The 21,457-nt window shown below is 49.5% G+C and overlaps 1 protein-coding gene across 1 annotated transcript in view; it reads right to left on the bottom strand.

Moving 5' to 3' along the window:
* Positions 1-21,214, bottom strand: part of GATA4 (GATA binding protein 4) — a 73,120-nt gene extending 51,906 nt beyond the window's left edge. Inside the window, exon 1 of the mRNA XM_031442117.2 lies at positions 21,165-21,214. The gene's annotated coding sequence lies outside the window, so the exon portion shown is untranslated. The remainder of the gene's footprint in view (positions 1-21,164) is intronic.
* Positions 21,215-21,457: the final 243 nt, after the last annotated feature.

Here is a 21,457-nt window from a genome sequence, read left to right as displayed (position 1 = left end):
AACGACTATCAGCCTCTGGCCCAGCCCGCAGTGAGGCGAGCAGGCAGCTATCCTTTTCAATTCTGGATTGCTTGTAAAAATACTACTCGGTGTTGCAAAGCACAGCCATGATCTCTCTCACAGACCACAAACGCTTCCTGGTGCTTCCGGCCCTGAGGACCGGTTTTTGGCACACACTCTATTTTATAGTCATTTCCAGATTACAGAACACTTTCAAATTCCCTTTTTCTCTCGGAAACAACATTGCTGCGGTAGAGGGAGGGAGAGAAGGGGTTCCCATCCTCATACAAACTGGAGCTAGGAGACCCAGAGAGGTTAAGACACTTGTCAGAGGTGGCAAAGCCCGTGCGTTCTGTGATAAGTCTCAAAACTAGATTTGAGTCTTAGTCCTCTTATCATTCTATTTATTATCGAGTTTCTATAATGGTACGCTTTTTAAAACCCTTGTTTTGCTTTTCGAGTATTTCTAAATTTCTTTTAATGAGTACGTCTGACATTTAAAAATTAAAATCAATTAAAAATAAAATAGTTCGTGTCGCATAATCTAAGAGCCTGTGGGAAGGGAAAGAAAACCGAAAAGGAATCTCCACGTTTTCATTAAGTTCGGGAAGAACGCCAGAAGCTTTTTGAATGGGGAGGGCGCTCCTCAGGTCCCGGGGCAGCGGAGGCCAGAACTGAAAGCCGGTCCCGGCGCCCGGGAGTCCGGGCACTGCCGCCAGCGGGTCGCGGGGAGCGAAGCACCCGGAGCGCTGCGGCCAGGCTGACGCCCTCGCTTGCGCCCCTCTTCCTGCCCCCCCGCCCCCCAGCCTGGCCTCCTCTCCTCCTCCTCATCTGAGGACCTCAGCAGGCGGGAGCTTCTGGCACCCACTGTCCAGGCTGCACAGAGACCATCTCTGGCCCTGTAGCATCTTTGGGCTGTCTGGAGGGGCCCTACTCTTCAGGACCGAAGCTGCAGCCTCCGGGATCTCCCTTGATGATATAGGCCCCACTTTTTTCCACTTGTGGGTCCTCCTTCCTTCCTCCTCTGTCAGGGAATTTTGAAGCTGCATCACTGGTGTGGTCCAGTACAGAGCAACAGCATGATAAATATTCTTGGAATACATAAAATGTGAATTTGCTTAATTCCTGGGTCTTATGTTCTCCAGACTTATAAATTAGTTTATCTGTAGTTCCCCTTTCCTCTCCCCCACCCACACACACCCCAGAAGGTAAGCTCTTTGAGGACAGCTGCCTGGGCTGGCACATAGTAGATGCCCAGTACTTGCTGAATGATTACAATTACAAAAGTAATTGTTAATAGCATCTCTTAGGGCTGCTGGGAGATGGAGAATACAACGCTCTCCTCAAAGGAGAATGTGTCCCCTGGCACACTGTAGGTGCCCAGATTCACCATCATTTCTCAAAGTAGGATGCAGAAGTCCATGCTAGACTTGGAGAGAGGCCCAGTCTGGGTCGCTGGGGAGCATTTACCTGCCTGGCCGCCTACAAATCTCCTGCCCAAATCTAGGCTGCCTCTAAGGAGACCGTGGAGTCCCTGGACTCTGGGGTCTGCAGGAAGAAGGTGTTTCCAGGGGTCACAGTCAGGATTTTGGAAGTGGAGTTCAGCTAGGGAAACTGGCTGGGCGCTGAAGCTGCAGCGGTTGGTAAGGGAGGCTGCCGGGCTTCCTGGGACAAAGAATGGACAAAGATACCCGGGGTACTGACTCCCTGCCGAGGGCGCAGGCCCGTACATTTTTTAAAGATAGATCTTGTCAAATGCCAGGATCGAGAGAAAAATGAGGGAAGGATAGATAGAGAGACACAGAAGCAAGAGAAAGGAGAGGAAAAGGGGAGAGACAGGAAGGCAGACAGAAAGGACAAAGAAAAGACTGGCCTGAGAACCCGGAGGGATGGGATTCGTTCATTAATTAATTAACGTGTTCACGCATTCAGTCCATTTTTTATTGAGCACCTACTCGGTGCCAGGAACTGGGATTCAGCATAGAACAAAATAGAAAAAAAAATCTGTTTCAGAGACCTTAGAACATTCTAAAAGAGGAAGACGGAGAATAAGTTAACTGCAGAGTGTTAGATGGTGTACAGTGTCATGGGTAAAACGGAGCAGAGAAAGGACAGAGAGAACAGAGACCAGAGAAAAGAGAGCAAACGGACGACAGGAGAGGGAAACACAGACCCATAGAAAGAGGACGAGATAGGAGTCAAGAGACCAGGTGATAGTAATAGAGATGGAGACACCCCCCCCCCCCCCGGGAGAGGGTAAGCTAGCAGAGAGCTGGGAAGGAAAAGGCCGCCGAATGTAGGAGGGGGACCAGACAGAGCGAGGACCCTCCCGAGTCGCCCGGGAGGGCAGCTGTGGTGACGGGGACACCAGCGGCTGGAGCGCTGCCAGTCCAAGACCCCGACGCGCATCTCGGGGACTTGCGGGGTCACCGGAGATGCGGTGTTCCCAGCGCCAGCCTAGGACGGTTTCCGCACGGGCGGCCCCGGCACCCTTCCCCTGGCCACTGGGCCCGCGGTGACCCGGAGTTGGAGAAGACGCCCAGGCAGGCGCCGCGACCTGGCGCGGCGAGCGAGAGACAGGAAAGTGTCAAGGAAGCGCGAAGCCCAAGTGCTAAAACAGCATCATCCGCCGCCACCCCCGCCCCGCCACCCACCGCAAGCAGCGCCGCCGCCCTGAGCAGCGCCCAAAGCCCGGCTGCGGGAAAGGCGGTGAGCTGGGGGGCTGATGGGGGGCTGGTGGCTGGAACCCCCTTGGCACAGGCCTGGGATTCCCTGTAACCGACAGTCATGTTGCCAACAGGCCACCACCCCTCAGGGGCAGCAGGTGCCCAAAAAGAGTGGGCTAGTCTCTCTCTCACACCCCTGGGCTTGGAAGCATTTATTCATTATTTGGAAATTACTGGTTTCTTGAGACATCAGAAGGAGAAAATGGAAGGCATGATGCTTCCAAGAGCTGCACCTACCTATTTCTCTCAAAAGGATAGCTACTGCATTTTGACCTGAGTGCAGAAGGACTGGCAGATCCCTGGCGTGCCATTTCTCTGGGCTACTTTCAACGTCTCCCTACATTCTGGATCAGCGAGCTTGATTGAAAGACGAGGATGCTCTGCCTTTAAAGTCTGCTTCTTCCACAGCCCCAGGCCCTCTTCAGCAGAGGTGCTAATTGACAGCAAATTGCCAAAGGGTGAGGAACTAAAGGGAGCAAAACCAAGAATTGAAGGGTCTGAGGGAAAGAGAACACCTAGTCAGGGAAGGGCTGGCGGGTTTCACTGACTGGGGAGCAGAGCTAATCCAGGAGCTTCTGCAAACTGCGCCCGCCCTGTCCCCCCCCCCCCCCCCCGCATCTCACACCACCTCTCACAGGGATGGCGACCTTTCCCCTGCCAGGGGAAGAATCCTTGCACCCTCCACCCCAGGAGGTCTCTGGAGAGGCCAGTTCCCATAGCCGACACCCTGCCTGGGGTTGGGGTAGGGACTGGGTGGAGAGCTCAGAGCAGAGAGAATGAGACGCAGATTTATCAGTCCAGAGTGATCAATTTCCCAATCACTGTGTAAGAAGTTTGTCTCTATTCCACTTCAAAAGCCAAGAATTCTCATTCTCTCTCCCCCTCTCTTCCTTCTCCCCCACCCCACTCCTCCACACCCTATGTTTTTCAGGGACTGTGACATCCTCTCTCCAAACTCTGAACATGTTTGCTTCAGCAGATGAATTGTGCTTTGCCTCAGGATAAGAAAAACTAAGTGTAAGTTATGTTTTAACCTATAAAAGAGCATTGCTGGTATCTTCAATACTTACAGTTTTATTCATAATTGACCCAAACCGGAAGCCACACAAATGATCCTTGACTGGGAAATAGATGGAGGGACATGCAGACACAGGACTACTACTCAGGAACAAAAAAGAATAAACTACAAAGACACCCAACACCAAGAATGGATCTCACGTGCCCTAGGGCCGCATGAAAGAGGCCGGACTCAAAAGACTAAAGGAACAAATTTATATGACGTTTTCACAAAACCAGAGGGAGAGAAAACAGAGGTTGCCAGGGACAGGGGTTTAGGGGAGAGGTGACTACAAAGGGGATGGAGGGAATCTGGGAGAGTGCTGGAACTATTCTGTATCTTGATTATGGTGGTGGTTACACCATTTGTGTGTTTGTCAAAACTCACAGAACTGTACACAAAAAGGGTGAATTTACTGTATGTAAATTCCACCTCCATAAATCAGACTTTTTAAAAAGTGCGGTGATAAGACAGATTGCTAGGGCAGGAAAAGATTCTTCAACCCCTATTCTCTTTCTCTCTGCCTCTCTCCACACACACACACACACACACACACACACACAAACACACACACACCCATTCCTCAGTCTTTAGTGAGATTTCACATCCCGGGCACATGTTCCACTCCCACCTAAAATACTTCAGAAATGTAATTTACATACAAAAGAAAGCCTTACATCTCTTTTAAAAGGATCCAGCACCCAAGGTTGGCCCTCCCTATTGCAGGGAGGGTGACACGCCAGAAGGGTGACTCTTCTCTCATCCTGAGAATCCTAGAACCAGGTGGCAGAAGCTCAGAAATTGCTAAGTCATTTTCAATCACACTGCTGCTCCCCAAGGCAACCCGCTGGCAGGGAATGCAGAGTGGCCAGCTGGCCAGAACCTAGTCAGTTGGGAGAGACTGGGTTTATTCCCGCTAGTCCCATGAGGCAATAGTAAGCCAGGCCCTGGCCTTGAAGGAATGAGTTTGCCCCTGAGAGTAGAACTGCATTTCCCTTGGCCCATTTAGTAAAACATGGCCTTTCCTGTACATGACTGCATTCAACCTTCACAACAGTTCTGCAGGACAACTTGTTTTAACTCTGATTCTTACATCGATTTTCATTACACTCAGTCACAGTTCATGATGTGCACATGGATGGGTGGATGGTAACCCGGAAAAAGTGTGTCTTGTGCCAGATAAAACCACACTTTGTACCTGTGTTTACAGAAGTCTCAGTCTAATGGACATCACAAGGGAGCCCAAAGCCACTGACGACCTGGGCCATAGGATGGCTCTGCTATCTTTTCTATGCAATAAAAGTGGGGTGTGTGTGTTCATTTCTACCCTTTCCAAGAGTTGTGGATAATATTGTTTCTAACTCCCGTCACAGCACTGTGGTAATGGAGGGAAAACGAATGTTAAGGTTAACAGACACTCATTGGTCATTGGCTTTTATCTCATCCTGTTCACTTGAATTTAAACATTACCAACAATCACAAGACACCACCATCAACAACAACAACAACAACAACAACAAAAAAACCCAGAACAAAACCCTACAAAATACTGTTTCCTGTTAGAAATAAAGCAAACAGATTGGCTTCATCAATTGATTTCCCTGTTACTCTCCTCCTCATCCTTGGAGAGCTTGCTAATTAAGTAGGGGAAGAACCAAAAGGTGGGAAGGAAAGGAAAGAAGTAAAAAGTATGCAGGAATCCACAACTGGGAGTTTGTGGCAGGCATCCTTCTAGGAGGAAAAGGAGGGCACCCGGGAGGCCAGGAGGGGTCTGACCTTACCCCCTGGGAGGCCTGGGGTAAATCAAGGATCCGGCTCTCTCTGATGAAATGAGAGTGGACACCAGGATCTGAGAGTCCTTGCAGCCGCAATGTCCTCTGAACCTGAATAATTTAAATTCCCTTACAAGTATTGTAATTCATATAGCATACATTTATTGAAAGCTTACTATGTGCTAAACACCACGCAAATTTTGGAGATCTAAGGATGAACACAAGTCCCTACTTCCAAACTGGTTCAAACCAACGAGGAAAAGAGTCCTGTAAACAGGCAACAGAGAGAAAGTGCTGGAACCAATAAGTTAGAAGAAAAACCATATTAACTTCTTGGGCGGGGGAGTAGGTGGCAAGAGGAAGTAAATGAATTCTTCAAGGAACTGTATTATTTGTATATGTAGGTGCCCCCCCCCATACTTTCGCCTCATTTACTGTTCTCTTTCGGGACCTGAGCACGCGCGCTCGGGCGCCCGCGCGCGCACACCGAGGCGGCGACCTGACTTAGGGGCAGGAATTGTGCGGACCCCGAGGGCCCACAACATGCAGGTCCATTTCACATATTTGATGCCAAACACGCATATGAGTCAGGCGTCCTGCAGGATGCCAGCGTGGCCGGCGCAGGAGCTCGGAATCAGGAGTCAGGAGACGCGGACTCTCGTTTTCCCTCGCCACCTGGATGTGTGACCTCAGGCAGGCCCAGCCCCGACTCTGTCTCAGTTTCCTTATCCGTGAAATGTGGGGGTTGTGCTCGATCATGTCTGAGCTCCCTTACAGCTCTTTAAAAGCAAATGAACACATCCTTACAAGACACTGGGATTAAGAGGTGGAATAAAGTCAAATATTTGTTGATCGATAGAAAACGCTGCCCCTGAGACGTCGTGCGGGTCTGTTTTGGGGCTTAGGTGCAGTCACCCCGGCTCCCCGTGACCACGGGTCCAGCTCTCTCGAGGCCCGCCGGCTCCCGGGCCCGCGCCCGCCCCCCGCGCGGGGTGCCCCGCGCCTCCGGCCGCGCGGGCGGGTGATGGATGGCCGCGGAGCCGGCGGCCTGTCAGGCCTTATTGATGAGGTGCGCGCCGACGGCCGCCGCGTCACCCGAGGCGGCGGGCGGCGAGCGCGGGGCGGCGGGCGGGCGCAGACTCGGCGGCGCTCGGGGTCAGCCCCCGGCCGGCCGCCCCCGCCCCCAGCCCCGGCGCTCCCTGGCCCGGGCCCGCGGAGGGGGCCGCGGGCGCGGAAGCGCCTCCCGGCCTGGCGCCCGGTGCGCGGCCCCGCTTCCTCCCCTGGCCGCCCGGCTTCCCGTCCCCGCTCGCCCGCGCCGCTTCCCTCCGGGCAGCAGCCTGGTCCTGGCGCCGGCGGCTCCCCTGCGGAGCCCCCGCGCCCGCTCGGCCCGGGCCCGGACCTCCGCTCTTACCCGGCGGCCACAGTCTGTGCCGGCGTCCGAGGCCGGGGCGGCTGCCCTCCCGCCGCGCGCCCGGGAGAGGAGCGCCTTCCCGAGCCGAGGGGCCGCGCCCTGCGAGGCGGGACTGGGCTGCCGCCGCCCGGGGCACCTAATGCAACCCAGTCGAGAAGGGGAGTCGTCAGTTGCATGGGCATCCGTTCCACCGGCATCACTCACGCAAAACCGGGGCGCCGCTGAACATTACGTTTGAGTTCATTCGAATTTTTATATAGTGATAGAAAAGCAGACAGGTTACATGCACCTACATGTAAAGTTGGTAAAGTTTCAGAGTGAAGTGCCCTCCCCACCCCACCCCCCATTTTTGTGTATTCCTAATGTTCCAATTGCGCTTCTACAATAGTGAAAGCACATGACTTGCTCTGCTTGAAAAAATGTGATCCAACTTAGCTCATGCTCAGCCTCCCTGCTTTCTCCCAATTCCACCCTCCTCCATCTTGGTTTTGCCTCGTCTTTCTTCCCATCGCCCTTTCAGAACAGCAGAGCGGCTGCCCCATGCTATGTGAGCGCCAGATAGAGCCAGGGCAACTTGCCTTAGCTCCTCTGCCTTTCTAGGGAAAGCCCCCAGGGCCAGCTTCTGTGTTGGTGACACTCATATGAGGATCACGAATATAAGACCTGCAAAGCACTTTCGGTTAGTGAGAGAGTGAGTCGGCTCTGGAGACAACACGGAGTGCTAAAGGGCCCAGATTTTTCCTTTTCTTTTTTCCCCCCACTTGGAGTCAAGAACTAGCCCTTAGATGTGACCTAAGAACTGGAAAACAGGTAATCTTTTCTCTGGGGCACAGTCCAGTGAGTGGAGGGAGGGGTCCCAGGTAGGTGTGGCCCAAGAGACTCACTGTGGAAGGCAGCTCAGGCCCAGGATCGGGATCTAGGGAGCAGGGGTCGTGTTGGAAGCTCACTGATCTGGGAGTCAAGAGTCTTGAATTCTAGTCCTGACTCTGCCACCCGGTGAGTGGCATCACCACAGGCAAATTCCTTAACTTCTCTGCGCTTCAGTTTCCTGTCTGTAAGAGGAAGAGACTGGACACTTTCCTACACCAATGTTTTGTGACTTTAAAGCTCCCCAAATGGGTATAACCAAACCATGCCATTTTGTGCCTCAGAAGGTCCTATAACAAGGGGCTCATTGCTGGTCCAGCACAGTGGCAGGGTGGGAGTATCAGATGCCTACATCTGAACTCAGTCTTAGCCACAGATGATGAGTGTGTTCAGTGAAGAACCCAAAACTTGAGGCCCTTCTGCTTGTATATGATAAAACGCTCGGATTGCAGATAAAACTTCACTTCATTCAGTTCATAGGCAAACGTTTATTCAGTAACAGCTGCCCCTGGGCATTCACTCTAACTCTATGGCCAGACACAGAGCCAAGTACGTTGCATGGATTATCTCATTTATCTACACAATCACTCTAGCCCCCCATTTCACAGACTAAGCAACTGAGGCACAGAGCTATTAAGTGACTTGCACTGCTTAATAGGTGGCAGAGCCAAGATTTAGAGGTAAGGCGTTTGATTCTAGAACCCAAATACTGCCACTATGAGCAAAGCATTGTTACCATGACAGATATAAAAGCAAAAAGCCAAGGGCTTTTTTTTCTTATATATTCTGCTTTAATTAAAAAAATTTTAAACTTTAACTCCCAGAATCAATTCCTGTCCCCCATCTTTTCCACAGGCTTTAATACATTGTATTTCACTTTAATCTCTCCGCCTTTCTGCCTGTCTACATAGCCCTCTCTCCCAAATTTCAGTCTTTCTGTTTTTAGTTCTTTTAAATTGAAATGTAGTTGATCTACAATGTTAGTTTCAGGTGTACAGCAAAGAGATTCAGTTGTACATATACAAACTCACATACATACATATATTTTCAGATTCTTTCCCATTATACGTTATTACAAGAAAATGAATATAGTTCCCCGGGCTCTGTAGTAGGTCTCAGTCTTCTTAAGGGCAGAAATCTTGTTTGATAGGTTTACATTTTCTGTAGTTTCTAACATGTAGTCGATGTTTAAAAAAGTTAGTTGAGTTGAATTCAGAAAAGTGGAGTTTTCAGCTTGTCCTTGCACAGTTTCAGTCTGTCCTTTACGACTGAAGATGTAGTATCAGGGATGCGGCCGAAACACATGTGCCGTGGTCCCTTCCACTGTGCAAACACAGACATGCCAAAGACGCCATGTGACGCCTCACCAGCACCTTAGCCCTAGTCCCCCTACTGGGGGGATGACCGTGGCCCCAGGTACCTTTGTCCTCTCTCTAACACTGGGGCTGATATGGAGAGCTGGAGTTGCAAGGGGCCTTGGGGATTCTGGTCCAAATCCACTTATTTAGTAGATGAGACAACGTGGACCCAGCATGGGCTGCAGACTTAACCAGAGCCACACAGCTATCTAATGGCAGGCCCAGGAGTAGGTGCCTGAAGACCTGGCCATACCTTGTTCTTCAGATTCAATATGCTGCTGTAGCAACTGCTATCTCCCCTCTATAAATCTGAATCCCAAGGCCAAGCTTTCCTCACCCCTCTGCAATCGCCAGGGCGAGAGGATTAGCGATAAGGCACACTGAGCGCTGGGGGAGCCAGGGAACCTGGTCTGCGCTGCTGCCCTCGCCCTTTGCAGCGACCTGACTCAGCCCTGATGGGGGTAGGTGGGGGGCTGGAGGCTGCGGTCCAGGGTCTGGAAGAGTCATAGACATTCAAAACTATAAGCATTCTATGTCCCTCCTAGGTAGGGGATAAACCAAGCCAAAAGGGGCCCTCGGTACACAAGGTACATAATACACTTCTAGACAATACCTTTCAGCTCCCCTGTGGACTTATAAATATTCCAGGCTTCAAAATAAAGAAAATAAGGCGGCACAGTTGTGTAGGGGGAGGAGAGGGCTGATGGACAGGGTTCTGGGCTTGGGCCTTGTACTGACCCTCATTGTTTCCCGGGGTGATCCTGTGTCCACGTTGATGCCCCGTGTCCAATGTAATTATTCGTAGAACACACATTCACTTATAATTTCATATAAACTTAAAGGCCACTCTTTGTCACTTGGACTCTCCAAGCTTTGGTTTTCCCCATCTCAAAGTAAAGGCTTTTGAATAAATATCTTGGAAAATGCTTCAACTTTATGAACGTTGGGTTCCTAGGGGAGCCTCACAGAGTCTTTTGTCCCAGCAGCTGAGAGCTGATGTCACTATGAATTTGTGACTGCCCTGTTATTGACATTGAACTTTGGGCCTCGGGTTCACCATTGGGAAAACAGGGGTTGATTTTTTAAAAGCAATAATAATAAAATAAACCAGCCCTTCTGAATAACACATGAGAATTCATTAGAGCTCACCTCCCAAAAAGTCAATCAACCGTTGATGTTAGTCATTTTCAGCGCCTGTTACAAGTATCCTAACTGCTGCCCTCACCCTGTCAGTCCCCCTCCTGTCCTTCCACCAGTTTGTTTGTATTCAACATGTAGTGAAATGCAGGAAATGAGATTTTTGGATTTGGCTCTTAATTGGAGCCGTCAATGTATTGTCTCTTTTTCTCCCCTGCCTGTGATGTTTCCCAGCCTCGTTTTCATGATAAAGACATGTTGGGGACAAGAATGAGGCCAGGCCGCCTCCTCAGTGAGCTCCTTGCTGTGGCTGCCCGCGCAGGCAGGCCTTCAACTCTGTTCCCACGCACACACTCCCTTTACACTAACTCTGCGAGGTTCAAGTGTGTGTGTGTGTGTGTGTGTGTGTGTGCGCGCGCGTGCGCACCCTTGCTTGATTTTGTCACTTCATTAAGCTTCAAGAGTCCTTGCTGGCTGGAAGAGTACTTAACCATTCTCCAAATCACCCACAGTGCCCTGCACACAGTAGGTGCTCAATACACACTCAAAAGAATGAATTCATGGTGGAATAAATCTGGAGGTCAAATATGGCGTTCTGCATAAGGAAAGTGACTATTTGTGAAATGCACATCTTTCTTTCTTTTTTTCACGTATCAGGAGACCTGGGGGCCCAGCCACCTTATAAGTGTATGGCTCTGTAAACCACTTTATTTTCACTGTTTTGATCTCACATGTGTGGGGGCTCTTAAACTGCTATTTGCTTCACTTTATAACGTGCACCTTGAAGAGGCTGGATGATAAATGAGAGATGAATAATTCCTTATTGCTACTTATCTGTCGAATCTATAAACTGGTGTCAGCATTACTCAGTTGGGTTTAAAGCTGCGCCTGGTATACTTATTAACCTGCTTAAAATAAGCCATAAAAATGGGCTTGGTAGGCAATTGTTTTAACTAATTTTTTAAAATGACACTGGTCATTTCCCACTAACTCGTGGGGTGACCTTTGGCAAATCACTTAACCTCCCTGGGCCTCACCTGCAAAATGAAAGGTTGAGGGGGCTTAGATCAGCTTTAAGAGCCTTGCAGCTCTGTCATTCCTTGATCTCAAGATTTTCAGATGAGTAAATTAAGGGATCCTGATAAAACCTATTAGAGCAATTACAAATCAGTTCGTATAGACCATCTCAGGAATCCTTGGCGTGTTCCTGGAGGGTGGCGGAGACAGTGCTTACTAGTTAGAGGAGGCATTTTGAGTTTTATTCTGTTACTTATTAGTGGCTTGACCTTTGGCAGTGCAACATCTCCAAGTCTCAGTTTCCTCATCTATAAAAAGGGCATAAATACTCTAATAATATCCACACTGACTGCCCCAGAGAGCAATCAAATGTGAGTATCAAATATGATATGTATGTGAAAGCACTCTGATAAACGTTATTCCTTGTCCCCAATTTACAGACGAGGTGATTGATCCAGTGACTGGTTAATTAGTTTGTAGCAGGGCCAAGGGAAGGATTGTTCGACCTCTCTAATTCTATTTTGATTACACATGGACATTATTTTTAAATTAATAAAGGTTCAGCACTGAGGATATGTGTGTTGAAGACAATTCCACCCTGATGAGACATTTTGGGGAACATTAAATGTGATAAGAAAACCAGCCAGTATGTACTGGCCCACAGACCTAGGAACTGCTAGCTAGTAGGAAATAAAGCACTTTTTAGTCAGGAGAAGGCTTTGGAATTAGGCACACTTCTCAGCACTGGTTGTCCTCACTTCTCATACGCTTGCTTTGGGATGCCTCCTGGCCTTGTCAAGGATACATGTGGTCTGCCCATGGCTTTGGGTTTGTTCCCCTCAGAGACAAGTGCAGTTGTCTGCTGAGGATTTTGGCTGTGGAGAGCTTGGTCAGCAGAGATGTCTAGCACATGCTCCTGTGAGATCATTCTTCAAGACATTACCTACCACCATGCTGCACAGGGCAGGGGGGTGGCAAATGTGCCATGAAGAGAAACGTGGTGACTGACTGGGCCCTGCTCCCCTTGTAAATGGGGAAGGGCAGAGGGAAACTGCCTCCGGGTCTACAAACTCAAATTCTCCTGTTCTACCAAAATTCTATCCGTATTTCTTTACCACCAACCAATCAAACAACCAACCAACCAATCGCTGACCGCAAAGTTAAAAAAAAAAAAGTGCAGAGCTTAGAGAGAGAGGATAGGAGTGGTATTTTAAGTCTATATCCCTTACTGTACTCAGACTACAATATTTTTTAATTGCTCAATGTTTATTTGCTAGTTAGAATCAATGAAACTGGTTTTCAGCTCAATGCTACTTTTATCTTCTGTTGACCAAATGTGTTACATTAAATTAAAAAAATCTCAGTACAAGATCTTTGGAAGGTTCCCTAAGTCTTTGGTGGGATTTTGTTTCTCTTTCTTTGTGTTACCACCCTCCCTCCAAACCCATTCCACACTCCAGGTATAAAGTGGGAGGAAGGCAGCCTTCATCTTTTATAAACTGCTACTATTTCTCTACAAATGAAATCTATTTCTGTTTCAAAAATGGCGATTGACATTCATTAATATTCATCTCATAATTCATTTGGTCCTCAGTCCCGTTCTTAGCTTTCTCCCTTTCATGAAGGTCTTCCCTTCCCTTCTGTACGCCCTCTCCAGCTTTTTGGCCACCACTAAAGGTCCGTGGTCCCTCCCCTGCCCAAGTCCCCCTCCTCTTCTGCTGAGGTCAGAATAATCAGCTTTTATTTGCAGCTGGACCAGCACCTGGCCTTACATTCCGCCACATCTTTCTGCCAGCAAAGGGAGTTTTGAGAGGAAGAAAAAGTTACAAGAACTAAGATTATTGTTTTCAATTTCAGAAACACTCAAGGTTGCAAGTGGAGTTCTGAGACAATCTGATGGCTGTGAAAACATTTTCCAAAGGGGGAAGGGGAATCTCTTTGTGGAAAAATCACTCCCACCAAACGTCAGTGTCTCTGGAGTTCAGGACTGTTTTTGAGTCCATTGAATTTGGGGGACTTTAAAGCTGAATTCCTTAAAATGAAAGCATTTGTTATAAGCACAGAGTCATGAGATCTTAGGAAGCAATCTTGGATTTGATAAATTTGATAAATCACCCCCACCCCTCTCAAAATATTTCTTTTTCTAATTTCTAATTTCAAAAGAAGGAACTCATTGTAGTTCATCTGGAAAATACAGGTAAGTCTAACAAGGAAAGCACAATCTATCCTTAACTGCATCACCCAGAAAGAACCATGGAGAACACTGGTGCTCTCTCTGTCTCCCTCTCTCCACCCTAATCCCTGCCAGTTTCACGCTGTAGGAAACAATTTGATGACTACATGACGGTTTCTATAAATTTCTATTGTTCAGCATTTACATTATTTTCTATTTTTTACTAAAACAAATAAATATTTGAAGTGTCCTTATCAAACCCCCATAAGTCGTGCTAAGTAAAGCATCTTGTAAATCTCTGATTATTTCATTGGGGTAAATTGCCATTACTGGGAAAGCAAAGTTCTGGGAGTTGCCAGAATATTCTTTGTGATGAGCTTATTGCCCAGAAGTTGCCTTTTGTAGCTTTCAAGTTTTTAAACAGCAAATAAGAGTAATCTCAGATTGTTAACACAGGGGAATTTCATCTTCAAAGAAGGTGGTGTCCTTAACTACGGGGAAGCACAGTCGTGCATCTTGTTTCTAGAAAATGCCGGAAATAGAAGGGGAGTAACTTGCTCCGGGTCACCCAGCTTGTAGGTGGCTGTGTTGGGACCAGAATCCAGGCCTTGGAGGTCCTTTGGTTACTGCCTGTACTCTGACCTGGCAGCAGATATCCCCTAAGGGCAGGCGAGGAAGGCCAGCTTGACTAAGGTCCACAGCACCTTTCTGTACCTGGAAATTCCATTCCCAGGGGAAGTCTGAAGGGGAGGTGGCCCAGACGAGTTAGCGGGGTCTCTGGGGGTCACAGCAGCATGAGGGGCTTAGCATCCTGAGCTTAGGTGTGGGCAGGCAGAGACCGAGTTCTCCCAGGGAAAGACTTGCCAGCCCACTGAGCCAGGTTCAAGCGGGAAGCCCAGGCCAGCCTCCTCTTGGCCGGCCTTCTGGGGAGGGGATTCCTGCATTGAATGGAAGGCTGGACCAGATAACCTCGGAGGCCCTTGCAACTCCCAACGTCTCCGATTTGTATGTCTTGGGGGAAAGAAGTGAGCAGTCACCAGGCTGGAATAGTTGATTTAGGGTCCCGCCCCCGTCGCCAGCGTAGTCCTCATCTTGCGCAAATAATTTAACCTGTCAGTACAAGGCACAATGCCGGCGGAGAAAAGCTTTGTAAATGTTTGCCGAATGAATGAATGAAAGAATGGGTGGATGGTTAAGTCTCCCAAGTCCTAAGGACTACTGGTGAAAATTGGAATCTTCCGGCGCCCTTCAATTGGTGTGTTGTTCAAATGAGACGATGTAAAATATATATTGAACTTCTTAAAAGAAAATGTGATACTCCAACCCAAAAGGACCCTAATTCGCCCTTGTGCCGACAATGGTAGAATGATAATTCACCAGCATCAGTAAGCATACCACGCAGTGGTAAGTGTGATTCTACACAAAACTCTGTTTCATTAGTCCCCCACCCCCACCCCACCCCCGCCTACAGGCCCGCTCAGCGCCTCCCGGGCCCGGGTGGGGCACGCCAGCCCCCGTCCCTCCCTCCTCCCCCTCCCCGGATAAATGCCGAGGTCTAATGGATTGTTCATGCTGCTGTCCAGATTAGATAGTGAGCCCCTCCGTTATCGCAGCTGGAGCAAACCCGAGCGGCCACCACGCTGAGAGCTTTGAGGCAGCCTCACGCCAAGCCTGGGCAGCCCTAGAGGGCTCGGGAGAGCTGACAAATCCTGGGGCGCCCAGGCTGTTTCCTCTTAGCACCTCATCACAGGACTTGCCCTGAACCCTAAATCCTGCCCCTTCTCCTATAGCATTTAAGGTATCTGATGTGGTCGGTAGCTACTATCTGCTGAATTTTAGGGAGTAGTTCTAGGACTCATAGCATCTGCTTGTCAACTTTTCAGGAGCCAGGAACACTTTGAACAGCCGCCCCCACCCCCACCCCCATTAATACCAGAGAGATGCTTTTGCATAAACAGGGACTACTACATCTGACCAGTAGGGTAGAACCATTCCTGATTTTTGTTTTTCCTGAATCATTGCAGAGGGACATAGTTAACTTTCTGAACTCCGTTCTGAATTTCCCATGGTCGAATTTTTTTTATCTGTTACTAATTTTGTTTCTCTCGTTTTAAAAAAGATTATTTTTTTCAATTGAGGAATAATTGACATAACATTCGTTTCAGGTATACAATATAATGATTCGATATTTGTATATACTGCAAAATGAATGATCTTGTTCCTTAAAGAAAAGTTTCTTTTTAAAAGTTTCTCAAAGAAAGAAATATTAACAAATTTTATTTTCCTTATGAGCTAATTTTTTTCTCCATTCATTTTCCGAAAGCAGTATTATAGGAAACAAAATTTCCATGTATGCTCTAACAACAAGTTCCACAGAAAAGAAATAATAAATGCTCAAAATAATGATTTCTCTGCAAGGAGAGACTGATTGTTCTATCATCATTACATGAGAACTAGTCTGATATAACAGAAAGCAAATAAAATCTTAGCTGACGAACAACTGAAAGTTATCTATTTATACCATGTCAATTTCCGGCTGAATCTGAGGAGTTAGTGGAAAGCCATAATAAATGGTGTGGCAGGACAAATCATCTGGCTCAGTATTAAATGCTTCCACAACATAAAAAAAAAAAAAAAACAATAACCCTGCATCATGATTTTGAGTGAATCAATCTTGTTAGACACCCATGTAGCAGCTGGAAAATAATTTTGTCAGATGCTGTTTATTCAGAGGCGGAAATTTAAGAAATTCCTTAAGGGCAGGCAAAACAGTTACCGTGCAGTTTAACATTCAGAGATTAAAATAATTCGCCAACAGGAAGGTTTCTGATTCATCCAACAACACATCCTCAGATAACTTTTGAGTGTAAACTGTAAAACCAAGTTAATAAAAACCAATTTATTATGAGGGGTAAGGGTCCTGGGTTGGGATGAGTAAAGAGCAAGCCAGACGCAGAGGAAAATTTAAAGGGGTAGCATGTTAGTTAAGAAGACGCTACCAAAGGAATAAAGAAAATCCATTAAGAACGGCTAGTGGAGGTGGATGAGGAAGAAAACACCTTTCAATACCTAAAGAAAAAGCCGCAGCCATTCCAATCCCCCACCCCACCCCCCAACGCCAGACCCCTGCCAACGCCACGCGGGCACCTGGACATCGGCCCCCTGGTGCTGGCATCTGCGCGGGGATTGAAGCTACTACACCCGCGCTTAGCGACGTGTGGTCTTGGAAGGGTCTGCGAGGAGCTTTTCCAAGACAAGGAGGAGGCTTGCTGGGGAACAGTCGAGTTTGGGGTCCGAGAAGTGATTAAAAGACAGTCCCCTGCCCCAGAGCCTCAGCGTGCTGAGGCCTGGGAATCCATGCTCCTTTATAATCCCCAAGCCCAGAAGCTGCGCGAAATCTCTACCTCCAACCTGTGCGCGGGTGGACGAGCCTCAAACACTAAGCCTCTTGGAGCCACGCTAAGGGAGACTCCCTGAATCCGGTGTCCGTGGCCACTAAGGCTGCAAGCCCGGAGTGCCACTCATCCCCTCGATGACCCTCTAAACTTGGTCCAGGAAAGGACTGATCCCACGCCTTTCGGATTGGAGTCTGCGAAGGTTCGCTGCGACCTCGACTCTGCGGGAAGGGGCTCTCCGCACGGGGATACTGAGATGCAGAACAGCCTAACTGGGATGGTGTGAGTGTGAGTGTGTATGTGTAAGAATAACTGTTTTGATGAAACTCCACTGTGATTCTTGTCTTGTTTAGGGACTTCACGTCGCGCAGATCCCAGGGCACAGGGCTTCACTACACTCCCCGCTGCCCAGACCATGGGGGGTGGGGCGGTCAGGGCCAGTGGGTCCGGGGGCCGCCAGTGCTCTGCACACGGAGAGGGGCACGCAGAGCCCACCTTTTACTCCCTTCAACCCTGCCCCACCTTGCCATCAGTGCGTCCATCATCCCATGGGCTCTGAGCTCCCCAAAGGGGTCTTCCGCGCAGAGAGCGATCCGAGTCGCGTTCTGATCAGCGCCAGGCCCAGGCCCGAGGTGGCACGACTGACCGCGCCCAGACCTCGCTGTCTGCGGCCTAGGCTTCCCTCCCCATCAGCCCCGCGCTCAGGACGTTGGTTTGCGCCGGGATCCTGGGGCCGGGGACGCAAACCTGGAGACTCGGGCGCGACTCCCATCCGAGGTGACCTGGCCTACGTGGCGCCATAGTAGTTGAAATGCATTCAAACCCATCCAGCGTCGGCCCCGCCAGGAATAGAAATAAGAGGGAGCTTGGCGGCCTCGGGGGCAGGGCGAGGGAGAGTGGAAAGAACTCCAGGGCAATGGTGTATATTTGCAAAGATCCGCACACGGTGTCGTGTGCGCCAGCAGCGATCCTTTGAGGAGCCCCCTTCCCACCACCACCTGGTCCCCCACCCACGCTCGAGCTTTGCACTAGACTGCTCAGCTGGAAGGACCCGACTCGGGATGCTAAACAGCCCCAAAGCGCTCCTCCAGGCTTCAGTGCACCGGTTTTCTGCGGGGCTGCTTACTTCTCACCCGGGTTCTCTCCTGGGAAGCTGTCTCTGGTGAGGAGTCATTTATCAGCGGACTCGAGCCCCTTTGCGGGGGACCCCGGAGACGTGCTGCAACTTTGGGCAGCGTAACTTCTCCCAGTCTTTTCTTCTCGCCAGGCGAGGAGTGGGAGGAACAAGACCTCTATGTAAAAGGAATTTGTAAACTTTTAAGCGCCATACAAAAGGGATTTAAAATGATTGCTAATGATTAATACTGTCATCCCTTTCTTAGTTTTTCTTATTTGGGGACAATTGTCTGGCTGTTTGAGGGATCCCAGAAGTTTTATTGAATGTTCTTATCATTTGAGAGTCTCCATCTCCCCCCTCCACCGTTCCTTAATTTTTTTTAAAATAACTTTTCGTTCTCTTCTTCAAACTCTCGGTGGAGTTAGGACTGTTCGTTCGCCCCGGACCAGGACACTGTCAAGGTCGCCGTCACTCCCTCGGGCCTCGCCGCGGGGACCCCACCCAGCCCGCCCGCTCCGCTCCGCTCCCTCCCGCGGGATGCGCGCCCCGCCCCGGGGCCCAGGCTCGGCCCCGCGTCCCCGCCGCCGGCGCCCGGGCTGGGACCTCCTCGGCCCTCCGTTCCTTTTCCTTTTGCCGACAGCCTTAAGATCGCTCTCTTCCCCTCCCGCCCCTGTCCTTTCCGACCCTCCGCCGGAGCCTGACGCCGCCTGGTTTATTGACCTTAGATCGGCTTCGGGGCTTTATCAGGCCCCGCGGGGGGCGTCCCGCGGCGCAGGCCCCCCTCTCCCGGTGGCGCGGCGGGAGCTCCCTTTAAGCTTTTCTAGAAACCTCTCTTTCCTTTCCCATCCCCAACTCTGCTCCTAGAACCTAGAGAAAAATCTGCCAAATTCGCGTGATCGTGGAGGAAGCCTAGATAGGGCCTTCTGGGCCACGGACATTTTCCCGTGTCGCCCCTTTATCTAGATGATTCAGGTGAAAGTGTCTCCCCCCACCCCGCCCCCGAATTATTCGGATAATTGTCTCCACTCCCAACTTGGCGCTGTATTTAGACAGCTGGAGATTGATAGCTTGAATTTCTTCGGTCTGCCCCAGCCCTAAACCCCCTCCTCTCTGCTGTCCCCAGCCCTAAAACATCTCTGGACTTACACATGCTGAACTATAATTTTCCGTCCCATAAATCACTTGGCAAATATAACAAGGCATTAGAAAGTCATTTGAAATGGATATTTTATTGGGCTTGAGAAATAGAACACGGATAAAGAGCAACTTACTAATATTTCCTCAGTACCAACCACACAAAACTGTCTGAGATTCCCCCCTCCTGCCAATTGAGTTCGCAAGTGCAAAATCATTTTCAGAGACAAATTTTTTAGAAGAAAGAGGAAATGTCTATTTGCCTAAAAATAAACTCTAATGAGTACTGTAAAAAAAAAGTGTTCATAAAATGAAACTTTGAAATAGCCTTTTACTCTAGGCTGATTTATTCAAGTAAGACTAACAGAAACAAACAAACAAACAAACAAAACACAACACATTGCTACTACTAAAAAAAAAACCAAACCAATTTTGTGATGATAAATCATGAGATTCTAGTCGTCTTTCACAGTAAGGTCTTCCTTCAGTTCTGAGAGGTACTTCCCTGATGTTGCCCAGCTAAAGACCTCTCAGATTCCCTCAACTTTGAAGAACACGCGGAGGAATGAAAATATAAGCCCTGGGGGTGGGGGGAATGGGGAGGGGACGGATAAGTAAGGCAGATGAGGGTGAGTTTTGAGACATCTTTTGAATCACCCCACAGGAAGCCGGCGAGAGGGAAACAGACCCGAAGGAACAAGTTTCCATCCTCTGCTCTGCACAGCTAATATTTGTAGTAAGTCTCAGACACCAAGAGAACTTGCACTAAATCCTACCCAATTCCAGATGAGCACTTGCTTAGTTCTCCTAAGGCTACAGAGTTACAATACGCCATTGTCTGGTTTCAACCTTTGCGCGAGGAGAAAGCTCAGACAACGTACTGGGTTTCAAACCCTCCCAGAGCCTTCTTGGTTAAGTATTGCTTCACTCTGAACTCGGGGCCGCCTCGGTCTCTTCCCACAGTCTCTCAAAGCTGCCCCTCTTTCTTTCCCTTTGTATCTCCTTTTCTTTTGGACTCAGCCCTTTTTTCAGCTACAAAGAAGATTCAAAGTTCATTTGCCCAAGCTGTGGATTTATCGGGAGCAGAGGTACTTCTGAACTGTTTGCAAAATTACATGCAACCAAGCTCTTCACAGCGCGACGTGGGCTGGGGAAGAGAGCCGCCGTTGCTGCGGTACACCTGCAAGACCCGCCTCCCCCTCCCTTCCCATCACGTGTTTGGCTCCAGAATTAACGAAAAATCCAACCCAACACCAAGCCTGGCTGACCCTTGGCCTGTGAATAGGCAGAGAAAAGTAGCAGATCCTGGGGGCTGTCAGGCCTAGTCACTAACTCACCAATGAAGCCAACCAAAAAAAAAAAAAAAAAAAAAAAAAAACGCCAGTGAGATTTTTCTGCCCCCGAAAGCATACCAGGGAGTGTTCCCAAGACAGAGCATCCGCAGCAGGGACCCCAGGGGAAAGCCAGGCGACCTGGGTGTGTTGTGAGCCAGGAAAGGCAAGAGGGCCCGGGGCACCTGGTCAAACCATTTGATTTTTTCGTGGGATGGATATTATTTGTCTGCTTGTTTGTTTTGAGAGACTGCCCATCCGCATCCATTTCCGACTGGACCGGTTTGAGTGGGAAGCTGAACCAGGAAACAGAGAAACTACAGTGTCACCCGATTGTAAGAAAGAGAAACAGAGAGCATGAACCAGAGAGAGAAAGTGGAGGAGGGCCTGCCTCGGTGGCTTGGCCTGCAAAGAATCTCATCCTTCTTCCGGTCCCCCAGGGCACAGATCCTCTGCACACCCTGAGTCCACACTGGCTGGTCCTTTCCCTTCCCTTTCTCCCCCCAGGGCCCTTCTCCCCTCCCCACCGTTTGGTGTTCAGCGCGCTGCCCTCCCCTCCACCTCCAGCCCCCCAGCTCCTGGCCCTCCTGCCGGTCTCCCCAGCTCCCTCAGTGCATCTCCCTCCTGCCCTGATGGAGGGGTCACCAGGAATGCCAGGAGGGGACTCACCCGAGCCAGGTCCCTGCAGCTCCTCGCAACCTGGAGGGAGGCGGACTCTCAGGGACGGCTCAGTCCCAGGGACTCCAGGCGGAGGGAGGCGTTGTGAGCTGTCTCCCAGCTCCCTCAGAGCTCCCAGCTTTCCCCTCGGAATTAGATAACAGGAAAAATAGATAAGAGAAGTGGTTCATTAATTCAGCAAGACTTTTTTTTTTGGTATGTGTACAAGGGAAAGGAAACACTGCTGGGGAGTGAAGCCCTGGTTGGACATTAAAAAAAAAAAGTCAGTGTTCACAAGTTTCCAG

Source organism: Camelus dromedarius, chromosome 36 (genome assembly GCF_036321535.1).
Source record: "Camelus dromedarius isolate mCamDro1 chromosome 36, mCamDro1.pat, whole genome shotgun sequence".
Classification (NCBI taxonomy): domain Eukaryota; kingdom Metazoa; phylum Chordata; class Mammalia; order Artiodactyla; family Camelidae; genus Camelus; species Camelus dromedarius.
Note: the sequence above shows the minus strand (reverse complement) of the source record. Positions and strands in the feature narration are given on the sequence as shown.